Below are 24,243 nucleotides of genomic sequence, written 5' to 3'. Positions count from 1 at the left end.
TGCTGTCTGGAGGCAGCAGTTAAAGTTATAAAAGGAACTATGGATGTGCTTTCAAAGATTAACTTCCAACTCAGTGAGTTCTTATTGCTCAACATAATAATAGACTCTGCCTTATTGGGTCATCTGTTAGAATCATCCCACCTAATTTGAACATTGCTGTTCATGGTTATTTGTCAGCCTCAGACTATCCTTTGTGTGCTTACCATTGCTCTTACTCACTCCTACTTAACTCTGTAGCTTATTCTGTAGTCAGCTAACCTGAGCACTTCCCACTCATTTCCATTCAGAACTGCAACTCAGAGCACTGTGCTTTGAGCACAGTGCCTTCTGAAGAAGGCTTTTGAGTGTTGAGGCCTTCTGTCTCAGTGTCATAGTCATTGGAAACCACTATGTATCTCTACCTCTTGTAAATCTCTGGATTCACATATTGTACCTCCTCCCTCTTCCTCTTACTGTGCTTTAAAAAAATTACATCCATATTGCCACCTTACCTCTTTTATGGCAACTTTAAAAACATGTTCCTTTACATTATCATATACACAGCGCTGACTCTCCTTTCATTGCAAAGGCTAACCATGACCACTTTACTGGAATCAATAATGATCCTTACTTATTTCATTCTAATCAGCCTTCCTGTGTCTTGGATATGAAATTAGGATAACAGACATTTAACATCTTTCCTCATTGTTCCATCACTGACTACAATGTTTACATATGACAAAGCCAATGGAAATTATAATCCCTCACTAACAAATCAGTGTTTGAACTAGTAGTCTGTGTATCAATATTCTTTCTTGTTCCTGAGAACCTGTTACATGAACTTCTGTGACTCGTACTATAACATTGAGTGCTTCTGCTTATCTACTTCTTTGCCCAAGGCCTCTAAAATTGCTTTTACTTTCTCTTCTTTGTTCTGGCTAACCTTGATGCTTACTCTGTCTAAGCATTATACTTTAGATCAATGTCCTCCTGGGTAAATCATTGCATTTATTCCTTAAGTTTCAATGATCATTGTAATGGTTAGCTTTAGTTGCCAACTTGACACAACCTAGAACTACATGCAAAAAGAGTCTCAGTGCGAGAGGGATTGTCTACACTCAGTCGGCCTCTGGCATATCTGTATGTGTTGGTGAGGGAGAGGCATTGTTTTAATCAATTTTATTGAGGTAGAAAAACCAAGGACATTGTGGGTGTCACACTTACTTAGTCCTAAACTATGGAAGAATGGAAGAATGAACCTGAGCAGAAGAAAGCAAGTGAGCATAAGTGCATTTGTTTCTCTCTGCTCTTGACTGGATGTGAAGTGAGTGGCTGTGGGAAGTTTTTTCCTTGATTTGCCAAAATCAATAATCTGTTTAAGTAAACTCTTTTCCAGTAAGTTTATTTTTCTCAAGGTATTTTATTATAGTAAAAAATAAAGTAGGAAATCACATTTCTTGTAATAATTTCTATATTTTCAGTTCAAATTTCAATCTCACCTTCTTTTAAATTAACTCCTAAATTTACTTAGCACTTTCTGTTTTAAACAGTGTTTTACATTTACATATCTACGTTTAATTGACAAAAAGAAACCCAATATATTTCATATAGTATTGTTTTTCATAAATTTAATTTTGTTCCCATTTTGACTCGAGCATGTGTCTATTCTTACAATCTTTTTATGTACATCTGAGTTTTATTTTTCCTTCAATTGTTCCTCACACACATTAAGAAGACTCTATTAAGTGTATGGTCTAACTATGCAGCTAATGTTCTCTTTCATCCAAGGTGTGGTAAGTGATATCATTTTTATCATTGCATGCAGCGGGTGTCCAGGAATGCATTTTTATTGTTTGGAGAGTACACCACAGCTCTAAGCATCCTGAGGAGGAAGGGGTTTATTTTAGCTCAGAGGTTATACAGTTCACCATCCAGGGAGGTAAAGGGAGGAGTCTAAGCAAGACCTTAGAGACAGGAACTGAAGAAGAGATCTTATGGAATTGCTACTTACTGCCTTGCTGTCTATGGCTTACCCAGTCAGTTTTCTTAAGCTTATCAGGCCTACCTGACTAGGTATGGTGTATCCCACTGCAGGCTGGGTCTTCCTGCATCAAATAGGAATAAAAGAATAACCCTCCAGTCAGTCTAGTAGAGGAGGCTCTTTACTTGAGGTTTCCTCTTCTCAAATGTGTCTAGGTTTTTGTCAAGTTGTCAACAAAAAGAAACCAACATGCTAGGTGGTACCAAAATGAACAGAACCATTCTTCTTTAAAGAAAAATAATGCTATTATTTTAATTGTTACCCCCAAATCTTTCTTAATCTCTAAACAGGGATTTAATCTCACTAGACAAACCTTTCTTCAAGATTGCCATTTGTTGTGTGATATATTAATCAGCTGTGGGTTGTGTTTGGTAGAGAGAAGCATTCTCATTGTTCATGTCAGGGTGAGAGGAACATAACCATAGCAGCATCAATATTTCTATAGAGATTAAGTGAAAGGCCGTGCAGAGAACTTTGCAATTTTGTGTTTAAACTTCACAGCTCTCTAAGAAAATAGACATTACTATTCCTGTCTGGTAAGGAAGCAAAGATCTAGAAATCAGCTTCCACGGATTCCTGACATCAACTACATGACAAAGCTAAGGTTTGATTTTTATAGCAATATATTTCCAAAACCTATATTCATAATCATTGTGTAAGAAAGAACAAAGCTTCATGGTCCCTGGGGCTCTTTCATTTTAGCTTTGTCATTATTGAGCTCTGTGCTTTGGAACTGATCCAAATCCTAACAGACTCTAATGTATGAACACCCATACATACAACATGGGTGTGCACAAACCTTGCTTATCATTCCAAGCACCTTCACTTTATTGTATCCCATTGGCCATTAATCAGCCAAATGAGTCAAACTTGAACTTCAGGACAATATTAAGAGCATCCATGCTTTACAAGACAAGCTACTCTGTATTCTGATTGCAGAAGGAGAAAGTGCTATGTTGCCATAGTTTAAGTCCCTCAGGAATTTCATGTATAGAAATAGCATCTCCAGACAAACAATAGTGAGTAATGTACACATTCAGTAGGACATGGCCCTCTTGCTTTCTATGCTACCTTAAGAAAATCAATCATGGGTCACCTGCTGTGTTTCAAGTACTTCCCTACTTACTGGTGCAGCTAGCTTTCCTACATGCATCCTGGAGATGCTACTATATCTGCAAAATAAGCAAATGAGCCTAGTCTGCTGCACAGTCATCTTGTTTGGGGGCATGGCCTCATGAAAACCTGGCATAATTTTTCTCATTTAATGGAGAAGAATCATTTTCTGCCTTCCTGGCTCACCATCTGCATATAATGATATGTTTGCTGTCCTTGGGTGTTTTAATAATGATGTACTCCCTCAAAAAATGATTAAAATTTTTAAAAGCTTGAAAATGTGTCAGCAAATAAGTTTATTCCTACAAAACACATTGAAGTATTTTGAAGAAAAGTAATTTTGTAGCTGGATATTTCATTTATCTTTCCTCAAAATATGCCTGTTAAAATTATTTATAATAGAGATGAAATTCATCTCTGCTTTTTAGATATAAATTTTACTTTTATTTTTGTTACTGATAGAGAAGCACAAAATATTTGCTCTGTATAGAAAATAGTATAAAACTAATGTTATTATTTTATGAAGTATAAAATTATTAAACATTCATACTCTAGCTTTGAAAGCAATGTACAATGGCCAATTAAATTGTTTTAAATACATTAGCAAACTAAAAAAATTAGAAAACCAAATAGTTGTATAAATAATATTGTGCATATATGTGTGTTCTGTGTGTGTCTGGTGGAAATGAGAATGTATTATACATGTATATCTGTTTGTGTGTGTGTATGAGAATGCAGTTGTACTCAAACAAAAAGCAGAGGCCAGCCTCATTATTAGCTTTCCAGAATTCTTCTTCCTCCATCTCTCATTTCTACATAGCCTAACTACCACAGCAGGCTTCATGTAGATTTACAGAATTCACATTCAGGTTCATTCATATTTTGCCAGCAAGCACTTTAGCCACCAAGTGATCTTTATGGTCCTAAAAGTGAACAGTTCAAGAGAGGAGTCCTATGACATATAAGAATTATTAAAATACTTTTAATGGAATGGAATAAGGAGAAGATGAAATTACAAATGATTTACAATTTTTTACTAACCTTCTATCAGTTTGGCATAAAAGAGTAGACTTCAAAAGAGCTGTCATATCTTGGTTAATTTTTGTTGCATAGTTTGAAAATAGTAAATGCATTTGTCTGAAGGATCTGAAGAATGGCCGTTACATCTTCTTAGAGTATGATTAGTAACTTCTCATTGCTTACTAACATAGTGGAGACCATGGTGTGCCATTATAGGACCAGAATTCCAGCTCATAACTGCTACCAGTCTTATCATGGAGACCCAACTCTGATAATATAGATTCATCACCATTTCTTATAAGTTGCATTTTCATGACACATAAAATTGGAAATTAAGTTCCAGTATATGATATTTGATATATGTATTCAATGTGTGGTACCCAGCTGTAACATCAAATTCATCTTGCTCACTACTATACTGAGCTAAGAAACCCACTCAGGCTGCAATTCGGTAACCAATGATTGGAGACATTGCATAGACCTGATGCTGAATGAGCTGCTCAAAAGAGATAAGAAGTCTAATATGGTTCAGAATGTTCTCCTTGTAGAGGGTGACAATTCCTATCTCAGTTCTGATTTTGTATCCTTTTGCTGAAAATTACTTTGAATCATACCCACATGTATGATTTATTGGGCACCCAGAGATTTCTAACAGAGTTCAAGTAAAGGCATAATAGCTTTCCAAGGCTACCATAGCCAAATACCATATGCTGGTAAATAAAATCTATCTCTCTATCTCTCTATCTCTCTATCTCTCTATCTCTCTATCTCTCTATCTATCTATTTGCAATGGTTCAGGATATGATTCCCACATCAAGATCACACCATGACTGGTGTCCTGGGTAAACTCTTTCATTAGCCTTCATGGCCATCCTCATATGACCTTTCTCAGTGTTTGTAGAGAGTATTTGCTTCCTCCTGTCTCTTTTTAATTTCTGACAACTCTTGTCTTATAAAATCAGGGTCTCACTCTTAAGACTTCATTGAATTTTATCTATCAAAACAAAACATAGTTCCCTCTTCCAAACATAGTCACTTTGGAGGTGGGAGTCTGAACATAAGATCTAGAATGACCACAGATCAGATCATGATAGCTGGAGTCTCCCTCCGCATTGTCTCTTTCTGGTAGCCCTTCATTTCTGCTTTGTCTCTTTTGAAAACTTTCAACATTAAAATTCTGTCTTTTCTATAAAAGCTCCACTTCCCCAAATCATGCTCTTATTATAGTCCTCAATTGGGAAACACCAACAAAGGCAAGGAGTGGAACCCATACTAAATTTTAATTCCCACTGGAATCTCTCTGGCTTTTCTGATCCTACAGAACGATCACAATGGTTATATAAAATTGCTGTTTGTGATTTCTTGTTTCAGCCCTAGTTGATAATGTTTGTCACCTTTACCACCATTGGTTAACATGCTTGTAACCTGGTTAATGCATCACATCCTGCATTCCTTTTGGCTATGTATTCTTTTTTGGCAGATTTATTATTATTGTTATTACCATTATTGTTATTGTTATTATTTTACTTATCCAATTTACATCCCACTCTTCCCCCTTCCAGTCACCCCTCCCACAGTTCTTCCCGAATTCCCCCTCATCTTCTCCTATGAGCAAGTAGGAGCCCAATTTGTATTCTACCAACCTGGCCCATCAAGTCTCTGTGTTCTCTAGGTGTGTTCTCTCCTACTGAGGCCAGACAAGGAAGTCTAGCTAGAAGAACATATGTCACACAAGTACAGGCAACAGCTTTGGGGATAGACCTTACTCCAGTTGTTTGACACTCAAGGTTCCCAGGTTAGTTGACTCTGTCGACCTTCCTCTGGAGTTCCTATCCCCTCAGGGTCTGCAATTCTTCCTCCTGTTCTTCTATAAGAGACAGCCATGCTAAACTCCTATCTACAGGGATAACAGTATCATTAATCATGTCAAGGATAGGATGGGTCTCAAGTTGGGAAGGTTATTTGTTGGCCAACATCTCTACTCCTGCCCCTGTGCCAGAATTACTTGTAGACAGGATAAATTTTTGGATTGAAAATTTTGTGGATGAATTGACATTTCTATTGCTCCCCCGGGGTTCCTGCCTGGGTACAGGGGGTGACTTCTTAAGGTTCCATATTCCCAAAGTAGTGAGTCACAGCTAAGGTCACCCCCACTGATTCTTGGGCACCTCTCTTATCCCTGATCTCTGTCCCATCCTGGAGATACTCCTCACCTCATCACCCCCATCAGTTTTAGTTTTCCATTCATTTTCAAGGCCTTTTAGCCATCTCTCCTGTCCTTCCCACACCTGATCCTGACTCCTTCGTTCCCCTACTCATCCCTCCACCTTTCTAGTTCCCTCCCTCTTCCTGCCTCTTATGACTACTTTATTCCCCTTTGCGATTCAACCATTCTTGCTCATGCAATCCTTGTTTAGCTTCTTTGGCTCTATGGATTGTAGCATGATATCTGTATTTTATGGCTAATATCACTTATCAGTGCATACATACTATGCAAGTTCTTTTGAAACTGGGTTACCTCACTCAAGATGATATTCTCAAGATGGTTCCGTTTGCCTGTAAATTTCATGATGTCTTTGTTTTTAATAGCTTAATGGTATTCCATTGTGTAGAACCATATTATTTTAATCCATTCTTCAGTTGAAGGGCATCTTGATTGTCTCCAGTTTCTGGCTATTTGGAAGAAAGCTGCTATGAACATAGTTGAGTAAGTGTCTTTGTGGGATGGTGGAACATCTTTTGGGTATGCTCAGAGTGTTATAGCTGGATTTTGAGGTAGAATAATACATTACCACTTTTCTGAGAAACTGCCAAATTGATTTCCAAAGTAGTTGTACAAGTTTGCACTCCCACCAGCAGTGATTGAGTGTTCTGTTTGCTTCACATTCTTGCCAGCATCTTCTATCAATTGAGCTTTTGATCTTAGCCATCCTGACCTGTGTAAGATGGAATCTCAGTTTTTTTTATTTGAGTTTGCCCGATGATGAAGGACTTCGAACATTTCTTTATGTGCTTCTTGGCCATTAGAGAGTCCTCTATTGAGAATTCTCTGTTCAGCAATGTGCCCCATTTTTTAATTAGATATTTTCTTCATTTACATTTCAAATGCTATCTCCAAAGTTCCCTATGCCCTCCCACAGCTCTGCTCCCCAATCCACCCACTCCCACTTCCTGGTCCTGGCATTCCCCTGTACTGGAGCATATGTGCCCCATTTTTTAATTAGGTTATTTGGGTTATTTTGTTTATCTTCTTCAGTTCTTTAATATTGGATACTAGCCTCTGTCAGATGTCTGGTTGATGAGGATCCTTTGGCGATCTGTAGGTTGCCATTTTGTCCTATTCACATTGTCTTTGCTTTAGAGAAGCTTTGCAGTTTCATGAGGTACTATTTATCAACTTGATATTGGAGTTCTGTTCAAGAAATTATCTCCTGTACCAATGCATTCAAGGGTATTTTCCTTTGTCTTTTCTATGAGATGTATCCAGTTTTATGTTGAGGTTTTTGATCCACTAGACTTGAGTTTTGTGCAGGGTGATAAGTGTAGATCTATCTGCATTCTTCTACATGTAGACATTCAGTTTGACCAACACAATTTGTTAAAGATGCTTTCATTTCTCCATTTTATGGTTTTGGGTTCTTTATCAAAAATCAAGTGACCATAGGTATATGGGTTTGCTTCTGTGATTTTGATTTGATTCCATTGTGTTTCTTTATGTACCAATACCATGTGGGTTTTTATTTTGTAATCTCTAGTGCCCTGTATATTGCTTGAGGCTCAGTGATGATGTTACTACTGAATTTCATTTACTCTTCAGGATTGTTTTGGCTATCCTGTGTTTTTGTTCTTCAATATGAAGGTGAGAATTGCTCTTTCAAGAACTATGCTGAAACTTTGATGGGGATTGTATTGAATCTGTAGATTCCTTTTGGTGAGATGGCAATTTTCAATATGTTAGTCCTACTTATCCAAGAGCATGGAAGATCGTGCCATCTTCTGATATCTTATTCAATTTCATTCTTCTGGGATTTAAAGTTCTTGTCATATAGATCTTTCACTTGCTTGGTTAGAGCTATACCAAGATATTTTATATTATCTGTGGCTATTGTAAAAGTGTTGTCTCCTGAATTTCTTTCTTGACCAGTTTATCATTTGTATAAAGGAAGGCTACTGATGTCTATGAGTTAATTTTGAATCCATCTGCAGCTGAATACTGCTTATCAGCTGTAGGAGTTCTCATACAATTTTTGGTATCATCTATGTTGCTGAGGGATCATATCATCTGCAAATAGCAATACTTTGAAAACTTTTAGGAGTTGTAATCTGTTGATCCCCTTTGGTTGTCTTACTTCTTTGGCTAGGACTTCAAGTACTATATTGAAGTTCTCTGAGAGAGTGAGCAGCCTGATTTTAAGGAAATTGCTTTAATTTTCTCTCCATTAACTTGATATTGGTCATTGGCTTGCTGTATATTGCTTTGATTACGATTAGATTTTGCCTTGTATCTTTGTTCTCTAGAATACTTTTAACATGAAGGGAGGTTTGATTTGTCAAAGTTTTTTTTTTTTTCAACATCTAATGAGATTATCATGTGGTCTGTTTTTCTTTCAGTTGGTTTATATGATGGATTACCTTGATAGATTTCTGTATATTGAACCATCCATGTGTCCTTTAGATGAAGGCTTCTTGACTATAATAAATAATATTTTTGATGTGTCCCTCTATTTGGCTTCTGAGTATTTTATTGAATATTTTTTTAATCAATGTTCATAGAAAAATTAAGTGTTTGTGCGGTTTAGGTGTCAGGGTGCTTGTGGCTTCATAGAGTGAGTTTGGCAGTGTTCCTTCTCTTTCTATTTTGTGGAAAAGTTTGAAGAATATTGAAACTTTTTTGAAAGTCTGGTAGAGTTCTGCACTAAAACCACCTGGCCCTAGACTTTTTGTTGTTGTTGTTGTTGTGTTGTTGTGGGTGTTGTTGTTGTTGTTGTTGCTGCTGCTGCTGCTGCTGCTGCTGCTGCTGAGGGACTTTTAATAACTGCTTCTACTTCTTTAGGGCTTGCAAGGCTGTTGAAATAATTTATTTGATCTTGATTTAACATTTGCAAGTGTCATCTTCCTAGAAAAACATCCATTTCATTAACATTTTCCAATTTTGTGGAATGCAGGTTTTTGAAGTAAGACCTCATGATTCTTTCAGCTTCCTTAGTGTCTGTTGTTATACCTCCCATTACATTTCTGATTCTATTTATTTGGATACTACTGCTTTGTTTTTTAGTTAGTTTGGCTGAGGATTTTTCTACTTTGTTAATTTTTTCAAAAAAACAACTCTTGGTTTTATTGATTCTTTGCATTGTTTTCTTTATTTCTAACTGATTGATTTCGGTCCTGATTTTGATTATTTCCTTTCTTCTATTCCTCTTTTGTGTGCTTGATTCTTTTTTTTTTTTCTAGAGTGTTCTTTATTGCTGAGGTGTGTTTCTTGTATGGAGCAGAATAATGTTCCTGTTTTCACATCCACTCTATTAGCTTGTGTCTTTTTATTGGGTAATTGAGTATATTGATGTTGAGAAATATTAATGACCAGTAATTGTTATTTCCTATTATTTTGATATTGGTGGTGGTGGTAGAGTGTGTGTGTGTGTGTGTGTGTGTGTGCGCGTGCATGCATGCCTGTATGTCTGTCTCTTTGTGTGTGCAGTTCCCTTGTTTTTGCTGGTATGGAATTATGTATTTCCTGTATTGTCTTGGATGTAGATATTCTCTTTGGATTGGAGTTTTCTTTCCAGTATCTTCTCTAGTGTTGGATTTGTGCATAGATATTGGTTGAATTTGGATTTATCTTGAATTATCCTTATTTTCTCCATCTATGTTGATTGAGAGTTTGTTGGTTATAGCAGTCTTTGTTGGCATCTGTGAGTTTTTAGCTGTTGTAAGATATCTGTCCAGGCCGTTTTAGTGTCTAATAGATTTTTCTACAAGCTTCTTGCATGTTCATAGGCGCCTCTTTCTTTAGGTTGGGGAAGTTTTCTTCTATGATTTTGCCTAAAATATTTTCTGTGTCTTGGAGCTGTGACTCTTCACCTTTTGCTATTCCTGTTATTATTAGGTTATGTCTTTTTTTCAAGGATAGATATAGATAGATAGATAGATAGATAGATAGATAGATAGATAGATAGAGATATTAGATATTTTCTTTATTTACATCTCAAATGTTATCCCCTTTCCTACTTTCCCCTTTGAAGATCCCCTATCCCCTTCCCCTTCCCTCTGCTCCCCAACCTAGCCACTCCTGCTTCCTGGCCCTAGCATTCCCCTATACTGGGGCATAGAACCTTCACAGGACCAAGGGCCTCTCTTCCCATTGATGACTGACTAGGTCATTCTCTGTTACATATGCAGCTAGAGCCATAAGTCCCACCTTGTGTTTTCTTTGATTGGTGGTTTAGTCCCAGGGAGCTCTGGGCTACTGGTTAGTTCATATTGTTGTTCCTCCTATGGGGCTACAAACCCCTTCAGCTCCTTGGGTACTTTCTCTAGCTCCTTCATTGGGGACCCTGTGCTTCATCCAATGGATGGCTGTGAGCACCCACTTCTGTTTATGTATTTTTATAGTGTCCCAGATTTCCCAAGTATTTTTGGCCAGGAATTTCTTAGATTTAACATTTTCTTTGACTGATGTATCAATTTCTTCTATTGTATCTTCTACACCTGAGATTCTCTTTTCCATCTCCTGTATTCTGTTTGTGATACTTACATCTGTTGCTCCTGTTCTCTTCCCTCCACCACCAGGATTTTCATTCTCCAGGATTCCCTCAGTTTGTGTTATATTTATGGCATCCATTTCCACTTTCAGGTCTTGCACTGTTTATTTATTTCCTTAACTCACTTAATTGTATTTTCCTGTATATCTTTAAGGGATTTATTTGTTTCCTTTTGAAAGAGCTCTACCTGTTTGATTGTATTTTTCTGTATTTCTTTAAGGGATTTATTTACTTCATCTTTAAAGGCCTCCATAATATTTATAAGTGGATTTTAGATCATTTTATTGTGCATAGGTTCTGTTAGGATACCCAGGGCTTGCTGTTGTAGAGTAGCTGTGTTTTGTAGGTGTCATGTTGCCTTGGCTTTTGCTAATTGTCTTCTTTCAAGGCCCTTTAGCCATCTGGATGGCTTTGGTCCCCGGATGTTCCTATAGTCGTAGGTATTGGGAAGGGGGTTAACTTACTTTGATGGTTCTAGTGTGGCATGTTTTGTATGAGTATCCTTGCAGGTCTGTTTGGTTAAGGATCAGCAGGTTTGTATGCTTCAGGAACTATAGATCAGATGAAAGTGGGCAGAGAGGTGGCAGGAGAATGGAGAGCCATTTGAGCTATCAGGCTGCTCAAGGTAGCTTGACATGCTAAGGGGACTCAGCAAGCAAGAAAAATGGGTGAGGGAAGACCACCTTACCTGTATGGCTCAGGCTCAGCAGGTCTGATGATGGTGGAAGGAGAGGTAGCTATAAAATGTAGGCTTCATGCACAGCAGGCTTGCTAGGGCAGCTAAGCTTGCTCCAGAGGACTCAGTAAACAGGGAACAGCTACAAATGAAGCTTGATCTCATGTCTATGTCTTTGTTTCTGTGTGTGTGTCTGCATTTCTGTTTGTCTGTGTCTGTGTGTTTCTTTGTATATGTGCATGTCTCTCTGTAGATGTGTTTCTGTGCACATGTGTGTCTATCTGTCTCTGTGTCTGTGTGTATATGTGTCATTGTGTGTTTGTATGTCTGTGTGTCTGTGATGGTCTCCATGTGTATATCTGTCTACATATGCCTCCATTCACCTGTCTGTCTGTGTGTGTACATGTGTACATATTTATGTGTATACATGAATATGTATGTGTGTAGGTATGTGTCTTGATTTTTCTCTGTGTATATATTCTCTCTCTCTCTCTCTCTCTCTCTCTCTCTTTCTCTGTGTGTGTGTGAGTGTGTGCATGTGTGTGTATGTATCTATGTCTCCATGTGTGTATGCCTGTGTAGTATATGTCTGTGTTGTTATTGTTGTTGTTGTCGTCTGTGTCTCTATGTCTGTGTGTCTAAGCATATGCATGTGAGCACTATTTATAATAGCCCAAAATTAAAAGAGCCCACATGTCCATCAACAAATTATAGATGTTGATGTTTATAACATATAGTGTAGTATTTTTTATTGGATATTTTATTTACTTATATTTCAAGTGTTATCTCCTTTCCCACCCCACCCCCGAAACCTCCTATCAGTGTAGTATTTGTAAGCCTCAAAAATTCATGAATCAATGCTCAAATTTATAATGCTGATCAATTCTGAAAACCATGTACTAATTTAAAGAAAACAAACACATCAGGATACACATTGTATGGTCCCATTTGTTTGAAATATTTAGGATAGATAAATGCATAGAAACAAAAGATGGATTGGTGGTTGCCAAAATTTGGGAAGAAAAAAATGGATGATGGAATAGTTAAAGGTTGAGGGATTTTAATGTTGAAGTAAAAGAGATGTTTGGGAAGAAGGAATAGAAATTTAAAAATATTTTAGCTGGGTGTGGTGGCGCACGCCTTTAATCCCAGCACTCGGGAGGCAGGGGCAGGCGGATTTCTGAGTTCGAGGCCAGCCTGGTCTACAAAGTGAGTTCCAGGACAGCCAGGACTATACAGAGAAACCCTGTCTCGAAAAAAAAATATTTTGAGTTTACCAAATAACCCCTAATTGCTCAGTTTAAATTTGCTCAGTATGTGAGTTTTATCCAATATGTATTACACATGCCCCAAATGATCTGACTCCTTACAACCTTTTCTCAGTCTTTGAATCTAGGGACGTCCATAGCAGCTCTTTGTAACTAGGGCACATCTAAACCCAGAAACTCCTGATCCATTCCTTTCATGACTTCTAGGGAGCTAGTACAGGTCTCTGTTTGGCTCAGCACCCAGCTAGCACATGTATGTGACTGGGTGCCATGATTACTTAACTCATGCTCTCTCTCATCTTACATCGGTTTTATTTATTTTTTCTCTATATAATGTTTTTCCTATTTGACTTAAATTCTCAAATTCATGGTATAAAATGCTCACAAGGCTACCTTTATTTTCCTGGAAGTGTGTATATGTGTATGCAGAATGAATATGCATGATCTATCTTAAATCAATTTATGATACATAAATACGTGAAAGCACACATATATGTGTGACTTCCTCAGCAAATGGTGGCATGATGTGTTTCCATAATTGTCCTTTCCTCCTCTTGATATCCTCATATTCCTGGTGTAGCTTTTCTCAGCATCATGGAATTGGACTTTTTCTGTGTTACAATTTAATTGAAGAGTTTAGTCCATTTATATTATTGTGAATGAAGATTTTGGAGAAGCAGCTTTAGTTTTCAGCTTCAATTAAGCTTTGTGTCCTTTAAAAATAGCTCCCCATTTGACTGATTTTTAATATTAAATACTTGCTTTCCTCTACAGTACAGAAATAAATATTCATTATTAATAATAACTGGAGACACAGCAAAGACCTAAAGACTTACTCCTTGTGAGCAAATAAATAAAATGTGTTAGATATCTACAATCACAAATATGTTGTCCCTCTACAATAATCTAGAACATATTACATCCTCAGTGCTTACAATAGAGATAGGGAAAAGCATCATCGAGTCATTAAAAACTAATATACTTGTATTTTATCCTCATTTGATCATTTGACCTAACTTCTTGACTCATTTAATTTATTTAGGTTGTAATTCAATATTCTCTCTCCTTTACTTGTCTTTCTTCAGAGACAGAATCTCTCTCTCTCTCTCTCTCTCTCTCTCTCTCTCTCTCTCACACACACACACACACACACATTACATTTATGTTTATATATTAAGTTATGTAGAAGTTTTGTTATGATAGAAAATAATGTACTCTATAAACCACCACCATTCTAAAGAACACCAGGATAAACCATGCTTCTTACTATGTTAACAGTTAGCCACTATCATTGCCGTCAATTTAGAATGTTTTATGACCTCAAAATAAAGGACTTCATCTGTCAGCATTCCTTCGTTACAGTTGCCAAGCCTTTCATCCTACATCAGTATTAATCTGATTTTATTCTGTACAGATTTAGCTTATCTGCATGTTTTATGTGAGTTGATACATGTGTAGTTCTCTGGTGGGATACTTTAACTTACCATAGTGTTTATTGTGGTTTCCTTGAGCTAAGTTATATAGAGTTGTTTTAAAGTTTGCAATTGTAAGTGTCTAACACATTTTATTTATTTGCTGATCGAGGAATGAGGCATTAGATCTTTGCTATGCTTCCAGCTATTACTAATAGTGAATATTTCTATATTGGCTTTCTTGTTGGCAAATGAGATCAGCTATTGAGAACATGGTTAGATATGAAACTTTGAGGACGTACAGTTCAACTTGCTGAGAATTACCAAATTACGTCTACCAAAGTCAGACCATTTCACATTCTTGCTGCATTCATTTCTAAATATCTTTCTCAATCTTTGTTATTTTCCAGTTTTTCCTTCCCTTTTTCTTTTCTTAATTATAGAAATTCCAACTTGAATTCGATTTCTCATTTACTATTTGTTTATTTGTTTACTTAAAATTCTCCAATGACTAACAGTGCTAACAGTTTTATTGGCTCTTAGGGTCCTTTCTCATCTTCATTGAAGAACTCCTTGCACAAATTATTTTCTCAAATTTATTTAGGTTATATGTCTCCTTGGTTTTCGTGTGTATTTTTCTTCCACAGATTTTCTGATATAGAGTTTGCAATATTTTTCTTCACTTTCTTGGTATACTCATAACTTTATATTATTCTAAGTAATTAAAGCTTTTAATTTCAACTAAATCAAATTCATATGAGTTTATATTTTGCACATAGGAGTTTAGTTTGGAGCCTGTGAGATGGCTTAGTGAATAAAGGCAATTAAAATCAACCCTAAAGATCTGGATTGCATTTATGAAATCTACACAGTAGAAGGCAAAAACTGACTCGCACAAACAGTCACACAGGTGCACCCATGCACACACACACACACACACACACAGACACACACACACCATTCATACTCCCTCACTATATAAATAAAGGAAACATTTTAGTGTTATATTTAGAAAAGCTTTGCCTTATACAAGTCAGAATGATTTATCTGTCTAGTTTTGTAGTTTCAGCATTTACTTTTTACTACTGAGATTCATTTAGAATTAATTTTGTATGTGGCATGAGAAATTGTTTTCATTTCACTTGGATACCATTGTTCTGTAGAAAATTTTCCCCAAGAACATTGTTTTGCAAGATATTACACAGAATAGCAACAGCTAAATGAAATCAAAACCATTCCTTTCATTCTTGATATTTTCTATTAATGAGTTTTTCTTTTTCCTGGTGTTCTCTTTATCTGTGTTTAACTTGTTAATCACATTCTTTACTTCAGGCCTTGGTTATTATCATTTAATTCGAGGATTTCCAATAGTTTTTTTTTCCTTCCTTCCTTCCTTTCCTTCCTTTCCTTCCTTCCTTCCTTCTTTCCTTCCTCTCTCTTTCTCTCTCTCTCTCTCTTTCTCTCTCTCTCTTTCTTTTTTTCTGCCATGTTTCCTAGTTGTTCTCTGCTTCTTTTATGCTGTGTAGGTAATGAATTAATATGGATCTTACATTTCTATTCTCTATTATTTTTCATTATTTTATCACATTGTTTTATCCTTTATCTTTTGTTTGTTTGCTGGGTATATGGAACATTTCAAAATAATTTGATGTACAGAATGTCTGTCACTTTCATCTAGAGAAGGAGTATGAGCTGGCTCATGATTTTTTCCACTAAGTTACAGGGGTTGCAATATTTGTAGCCATATTTCCGTAAATTTGACATCTGTCTATTTCTGATCCATGCTTTCAGATAAAATACGATTCTTTCACATTTCCACCCACAGTGTCATTTCTGTGAGAGCACCTAACTTTGGGGAGATGGTGAAGTGCAAACTTCCTTCTAGCTGCAGAGGAATGCCACATTTCTGCTCAGCTTCTCACTCTCTTAAGTGCTTCTTGCTGAAAAGCTGTTGCACACATCTGACTCCCTTACACGGGTTTCAGCTCTTATGGTTCAAAGTTCACCATTTCCCGTGTTTTGTCAGCTCTCTATCTAACGTACTCAAACAAAGGATTTGTGTGTCTTGTCCATCTCTTTTTGCTGAAGCTAGTATGAAATTTATTCTGTTTTTATGTCACACATTACCCATACCATATCACTCTATTTTCCAAAGTTGATTTCAGTAATATTTTAAAACGTTAAAGCAAAATTGGGTTTCAGTGTATTGTAAATAAAATACCAACAACCTACCATATTCTACTGGATCACAACAAGACAAGTTCATAGTTTGTTCCAATTCAGTAATCTTGTCTTGATTCTCTTACTTTCTCAAGTATATCCTTCTTCTTCCTGTTCCTTGGGTTGATTAGGTTTTTATGTCAAACTTTGTAATTTTTCCCTTACCTTAGAACAATACGATCAAAGCATTTCACACCATTCGTACTTACATGTCTTGTCTTTGCTCAGATATTATTTTCTGAAAATGGCCTAATCTGTCCAGTCAACAAAAAACACCACCATTCATTTTATCCTTTGCAAAAACCACCCTGCCTTTATTAAAACACCTATCATAATACATTATATTTTGTATTTTCATTTAAATGTCAATTCAACTTTGTGAATCACCTCCAATTCTTTGTTGCAGCAAATAATGCCTGCCAAAAAATCCACTCATTAAGTAGTAGTTTAATCTAAATAGAAACTACTCATCAAATGGAGGCCTCATGGCCCATGACTCCGAGTGAATTAATTATCTTCTTTAACCCTCACCTTCTCACCTTTCATCTCAAGTGAGGACAATCATCATAATAGTGTCATGTCCAGCACTCTCTGTTAATCAAATATTAAATACAAATCTATTCCACACCACAAAGGCACCCAATTAATTTATTTTCCTTTCTTTCTTCCCTTCTCTTTTATTTTTCCATTTTTCTCCATGGTAAAGAATGTAAGTATCAACTTTGTGACATATATTGATTGTCTAAGGAATCTAGTAAGGGGTTATTCAATACAATAAAATCAAAGAATAGAGGTAGAGTATTCCATATTTCTTTAGAAAATATGTAGATTTGACACTTTTTATATCTTGATAAATTAAAATTTTAAGAAAACCTTTCTGCTTCTTAAAAATGTCATTAAATATATGAAAATGCAAAATAAAAAATATTTTCCCCTTCATTTTGGGTTTGGCCTTAATTTGTATGTACCAACAGCTTTGGAAAAGTAGCAAAAACTTTTGCCTCTGCTGTGCATTTATTGCTGGCTGTTTCCTTCTGCCTGTAGCTACTCTGCTCTAAAGTGAATGCATTGCACGATTAGATAGCCTACAAGTGAGGTAGACAGAATACATTTACTGCAGTAGCTCCACAGTGCACTGCAGCTAAATGTTCTGTGCAAATATTGCTATTTATTATACACAGCTTGTCTATGATTTATGCCATGTTGATGCTGAGATGTTATGGAAATCCTATTCCCATGCATCCTATTATTTCTTCTTAAGGTGTTAAGAAGAATTTCACCAAGTGGATCTCATTATCACAGACCCATTGAGATTGGAAGCTTCATTCCACAAAGGAGCAATGCACTGTTATGTGAAGACTGGCGGATCTCTAGTCGGCTGCTGTTGAGATACAGAAAGCATGGTAATACCTGCATAATATATCAGCAATTTGAAATACTTCTTTCTTGACTTTATACACCCTCTGTGTGTGTGTGTGTGTGTGTGTGGTGTGTGTGTGTGTGTGTGTGTGTGTGTGTGTGTGTGTATTTATATTCAATGTTCATCTACTAAGGACAAGTTAACTGCCTCAAATTGTCTCTGGGGCTGACATCTGACAATAAGAACATTAAATTCTTGTTTATTTGGAGTTCACACAAAAGCCTGTACATTTTGTTTTATTTGTAAATAGCAGACTGATCACAAATCCCTTACACTTAAATATTTTGTGCCACCATCAGAGAGAAAGAGAAAGCATAAAAGTGCTCAATGTGTCATAGACACAGTCATTATTTCTAGTACATATTGAAAATTACCAGAATCAACAAGGATGTTGAAACCTTTAAATTAAAGCCACAAGATAAATCAGCATTAATAAGCATTGCTTTCCTGTAGATGTGATGCTGAAAATCTATCAAATGTGAAACTAGAACCAAATATGCTGTGAAGTTAAATTTAATGCATCCTAAGAATTCTGTCTGAGGCAGACACAGTGCTTTTGTTTCTGATACCACTTCATTATAATTAGAACTGTCTGAAAACACCAGTTCTCAAAGTAGGGTATTGTTAATACTGTGAGTTGATTTTGATACTGTTCATGATTTTTTTCAGCTGAAGGTGTTTCTGAGATAAAAGATGTTTTTATTTTATTTTCATTATTTTCTTTAAACACAGAAGTTATAAATCCTGATGATTTTGGGAATCTATTGGCATACAACAATTTTGTCCTTATAAAGGGAAGCATCAAATTAGAACTTGATTACAGTATCAGAGATTTGGTGCACTATCATCATGGCAGAAAGCATGGGGGCACATAGGCAGACATAGTGCTGGAGGAGCTGGGAGTTTTACATATGAATCTGCAGGTAACAAGAAGAGAGAGACACTGGGCCTGGCTTGGGTCCTTAAGCCTCAGAGACATACTTCCTCCTATTAGGCCACACCTCCTCATCCCTGTAAGTAGCAATAACCCCTAGTGATCAAGCATTTAAATCATGAGCTCAGGAGTCATTTTTTAAACTACCTCATCAATATAAACAACTGCATAGTATACTTATTTTTCTAGGAATGTGTTTTACTCAGGATGATTTTTTTTTCTAGTTCCATCCATGGGCCTGCAAAATTCATGTCATTTTTTAAATTATTTATTCTTTCATATAAGATTTCCTTCCTTCTTGTCTCAAGTCCTCCCCTGAAAGCACTCTCTCTACCAAGATCCACTCCTCTTCTGGTTCCCTTTAGAAAAGAACAGGCCTCCCAGGAATATCAACCAAACATGGCATATCAAGTTACAATAAGACTAGGCCCATTTCCTCCTATTAAAGCTGGACAAGGCAATCCAGAAGGAGAAAAGGTTTGCAAAATCAGGCAAAAGAATCAGAGATAGCCCCTGCTCCCATTTTTATATAGCCCACAAGGCCACCAATCTACACAGACACAGCATATGCAGAGGACCTCAGTCAGACCCATACAGGCTCCCTAATTGTTGGTTCAACCTTCGTGAGCCCTTCTGAGCCCTGGTTAGTTGATTCTGTTGACCATTTTCTTGGGCACACAACATTTTTGAACAAATTTTCTCTAGTTACAATTTTGTAGGTTGTATTTTGTCTCCCAATCTGTTAGAATATTTTGGACTTTTGTGAAATTCAATTTATGCAATTTATTTCATAAAAAGTCTCCTGTCTGTTCAGAATGTTGGGTATAGTTTTCAGTAATTTATGATCAATTCATTCCAAAGCATTCATTGGTTTTATCCACCTGTCTATTTTTCCTTTTATTAATTCATAATAAAATAAAATCAGCTATATCTGGAGTTTTCTTATGACATAATCAGAACTTAATATGCTTAATATGCTTAATATGCTTAATATCCTTATTTCTGTAGGCATTGATTTAGCCATTCAATCAATTATAAGAATCCACTGTGGAGAGATGGGTGTGGTGCGGAAATGCCCACTAAAACCTATTAGCTTCCCATGCAAGAAATATACTCTGAGAATGGATCAGTTATAGAAATACAAACAACTAGGGAGGGAGTTGTTTTTCCCCTTTACCTATGAAATCAAAGCCCATCCAAATGTTATGGCTTTTTAAAATGCTTCTTGTCAGTAACATGTTTCCTTTGTTTCAAAACCTAAGAGCTCAATGATCTAAGAAAAACTGTACAGCCTTCAGAGTAAATCTTTCACCTTGTGTGCAGTCTCTCATCTCTATAGTCTCTCTAATAAGAAGGTCTGTACCCTGTGAGCTGGTGAAGTCAGTTTTTACTGGTGTCTACAAGACCGTGGGAATCTACCTAACACCCCTGAGTCAGGATGGTGTCACCTGTAGTAAGCAATGCACACATCTGAGAATACAGACCTGGAGAGCCAAGGCTTCCGAATGCTCTGCTGGTGAGCCTGGAACCCAGCCCGCCAGGACAAGTTGCTAGTTGTTTGCTGAATGTGTATCATCACTCTTTCTGCATGGGTTTATAAGTTATACACCTTGAACGTGTTTTGTCTTAAGATGGTTCTTAATAATATATGTTATCAAGTATATGTTATTTTGGATTCAGAAAAGTCTCTATGAATTCATACCTGTTCTTTAGTATCTAGATATATCAGCCTTTCTGACTCCTTAAAACTTGGTGTGCTTTGAACATAACCTTTCAAAGTTCAACTATTGAGAATGAGATCTCTGTAATGGTTGGTGACTTTAAAGAGCGACTTAACCTTTTTGATTAAATACTGGACCCTCTGAGACAGGCACAGAATAATTTTGAAATCACTATATAGCAGAAGAGGACTTAGAACTTCTGGTCTTCCTGTCTCCTCTCCTAGGTGCTGGGGTTATAGGCATGTGCCACCACACAGAACTCCTCGTTCAACTTTATTGTTAACTTTTATTTGTCATAAAATTGTCTTCTGTTCAAAGTATGGTTTTTAAATCCAGGTATTATGTTAGTCACCCAGTTCCCAATGCAATGGTAGTCCTGAGCCGCATACTGGCTGCAGCATAATAAGCAACCGTCTTTAATTCCTTAATCATTTTCTCTCAAATTCGTACATTTCAATTGTTTATTGCCTTTAATATTGCCTATTGCCTTCCCTCTGTTTTGATCTGACATGTGGAGCAGGCAACTCATTCCAAAGTTCATTTCTAAAATACTCCCTCCATGGCCTGTGCAAAAATAAGTAATGGAGATGAATATTACTAATGAAAATATTGGTCTGAAAATACTGCATACTATGTAATTCCAATATTCTGGCAAAACTATTGATCCACTAAAGAAGCACTAGAAATAAAGATTTTAAAAGGACATGACTTAGTGAGCTGTCTCAGAGGTGAAGTCTTCCTTACACGTCTGAAGACCTGGATTAGATTAATGTATATATATATATATATATATATATATATATATATATATATATATATATATATATATATATATATATATATATATATATGTCATCTCTGGCCCCATGTTGTGAACTAAAAGGAAACTCTGACCTCCATATCCATATCTGTACACCTATGCAAACACAATTGTGCATGCATGCACATTCATGTATATATATATATACATATATATACATATACATATATATACACACACACATATATATATGTGTGTGTGTGTGTGATCTAAGGTTCATTGCTACAGCCTACATGGAGCACCGAGGATTTAAGGGTGTGGTGTGTGCCGCTGTAATGGAGGGTAGATATATTCCCTACATTTAAAGCCTGCACAACTCCAAGAGCCACTCATTGTGAGCCACACACTTATTATGACAATCAGGCGAATATATTGACATCTGTTCTAACAAACATAACATTTATTATACCGCTTATAGAGTGTGGGAATTTAATGAGGGAGGGTATTTGTATTTATATGTAGGGGCAAGAGAAATTTTGTTTTGGTCAATTATGTAGCAAATATAACAATCCTTTTGGTGATGTCTGTTTAGAAGAAATAAAAAGGTAGAATCTCTGTGGGGCAATGGGCTATGTACAGACAGCCTGGTCTCCAGTGGAGCTTAGATCTTGAACCCCGGTGGGACCAGGTGGGTGGTAATTTCCACCTACATGGGACTGAAGGCATTAGATCATGTTTCCTGGAGCCCTGGCTCCAGTCAAAGTTACTGACCCCACAGCCTCCACAGGACAGGTCTGTGGCTATCAGTCATGCAGACAATGTCCCAAGCTTCTGGCATTCTGGCTAGACTCCACCCCCATAGTTACCTGGCAACAGCAAGATACCCCAGCCCACTATAAGAGAGGCTGCTTGGCCGCTCCTCACTCTCTTTAAGCTTTCTTACTCTCTAGTCCTCTTTTTCTCTTTCCTTTTCCTCCTCTCTCCACGCGGCCACCGCCTGCCTCTCTCTCTTTTCTCTTTCTACCTTCTCTCCTTTCTCCCTGCCTTTCTACAATAAAGCTCTAAAACCATGGACTGTCTCTGATCATCAAGGCTCGCAGTGTTTGAAGGATGGGATGGGCTTTCTCCTAATGAGCAGAGTCTAACTTCCAGCCAGACGGCCATTCTGTGCTCCAGCCACAGACCTGACCATGGACTCTCAACCACGTGAGAACCATCCAGTGCCCCCTCTCCCCATGCCCTCTCCTCCTTTCCTCCCCGGGGCCGAGTCCCACCCCGGGCCCCTATTCCGTTCTCAGCTCCTCTGCCATATCCAGCGTGGGATGCTGGAGGCTGAGAACCTGGTACCTGGGGTTGCCCCTTGTCCACCACCTGCCGTGTGTGGTCAGTGGCTTAACACAGCCAGATGCCCACCCGAGGCCGCGTGGAAAGCGTGCACAGTCCTCCCGCATCTGCCCGCCCAGAGCACTGGAACTCTGTCAGAACACAGGTTCTCTTCTAACCCCTCTTTCCCCCACTCCCACAGCCCCACAGAATCTCTACTCTATACAGTCATCCTCATGATAGTCTTTGGCAGTCTTGCCCCTAAAAGCTTTAAAGACCACTGGAGCATGCACAGTGATACCGCACACTCCACATGGCCAACGTGGAAGCACAAGATTCAGTGTTTTCCCTAGGGAGCATCATTTTTGCTTTAGCCCCACCCTTGATGCATTTTCATCTTCCCTTTGGAATGGGGCTGTGATCTCTGAGCCTTGATATAGTGGATGTATACTATATTCTTTCTGAGTCTACAGGAACTGCAGCCAACAGTTTGCCTTGAGTCTCAAAGGAGACTAGTTTTGAAAACTTCTAACAATTTTGAAATTAAGGATATTAGAAGTCATAAAGATGGGCTGCATGCTGTATCAACATAAGACGGGTCTAAAATTCCTTTATGGTGTTAAGTGGAATGTTATGGTTTGAAGAGATGAATTTAGGTATCAAGGTGACAAGAAGCGGATTTGTCACGATTAATTTTGATTTCCAACAGGACTAGCATAAGGAATACTGAGAACATTCATAAAGCTTGTTAGAGAAACAATTATTTATGATGGAATTGGCTCAAAAATTGGCAAATGCCTTGCTAGATCATAATGTGATGATATTACTGAGAAATTAATAAAAAGAAAAAAAAAGCCAAGTGGTGTTGTCTCATTAGAGGAAGAATGCCCTAGCCACCATGAGGTCAGCTTCTCTATACTGCTCTGTCCTCTGCATGCTAGTGCATGCAAACTTGGAAGCCGAGAAACAAAACATTGCTGCTCTGCTCGAATTGCTTTTTTTCCTATTGGGTCACAGCAACACAAAAGCCTGCCTGTTCTATTGTTCTAAATCAAGTATAATGTGAGCGTGTGTGTGTGTGTGTGTGTGTGTGTGTGTGTGTGTTTATGTGTGTGTGTATACACTCACCTGTGTACCTGTGAGCATACTCACCTCTGTGTGTGTGTGTACTTACCTGTGTGTATGTACCTCTGTGTGTGTGTGTGTTTGTGTGTGTGTGTTTGTGTGTGTGTGTGTGTGTGTAGGTCAGAGGTGAACGTCATGTACCATCATTTATTGCTCTCCAAGTTTTTATGGCTAGTAACTAACTTTGTAGATTCATCTGACTTTGTTCCAGAGTTTTATGGTTACAGATGTTAGCATTCTTTCTAGGCTCTGCCCAACAGTTACCTGGCAACAGTAGGTAGGCCTGGCTTGCTATAAAAGGGGCTATTTGACCTTTCCTGAGTCTCTCCCCCTTCCCTCTCTCTCTGACTCTCTTCTCTTCCTGACCCCTTTCTCCCTCTCCCACTTTCCCCTTCCCCTGTTCCCTGATCACGTGTTCCTTGCCAGCCTCTTCCCTTCCCTTCCCTTCCCTTCCCTTCCCTTCCCTTCCC

The sequence above is a fragment of the Mus caroli genome, chromosome 18, assembly GCF_900094665.2.
Source record: "Mus caroli chromosome 18, CAROLI_EIJ_v1.1, whole genome shotgun sequence".
NCBI lineage: Eukaryota > Metazoa > Chordata > Mammalia > Rodentia > Muridae > Mus > Mus caroli.
The sequence above is the reverse complement of the archived record's forward strand: the minus strand, read 5'-3'. Positions refer to the sequence as shown.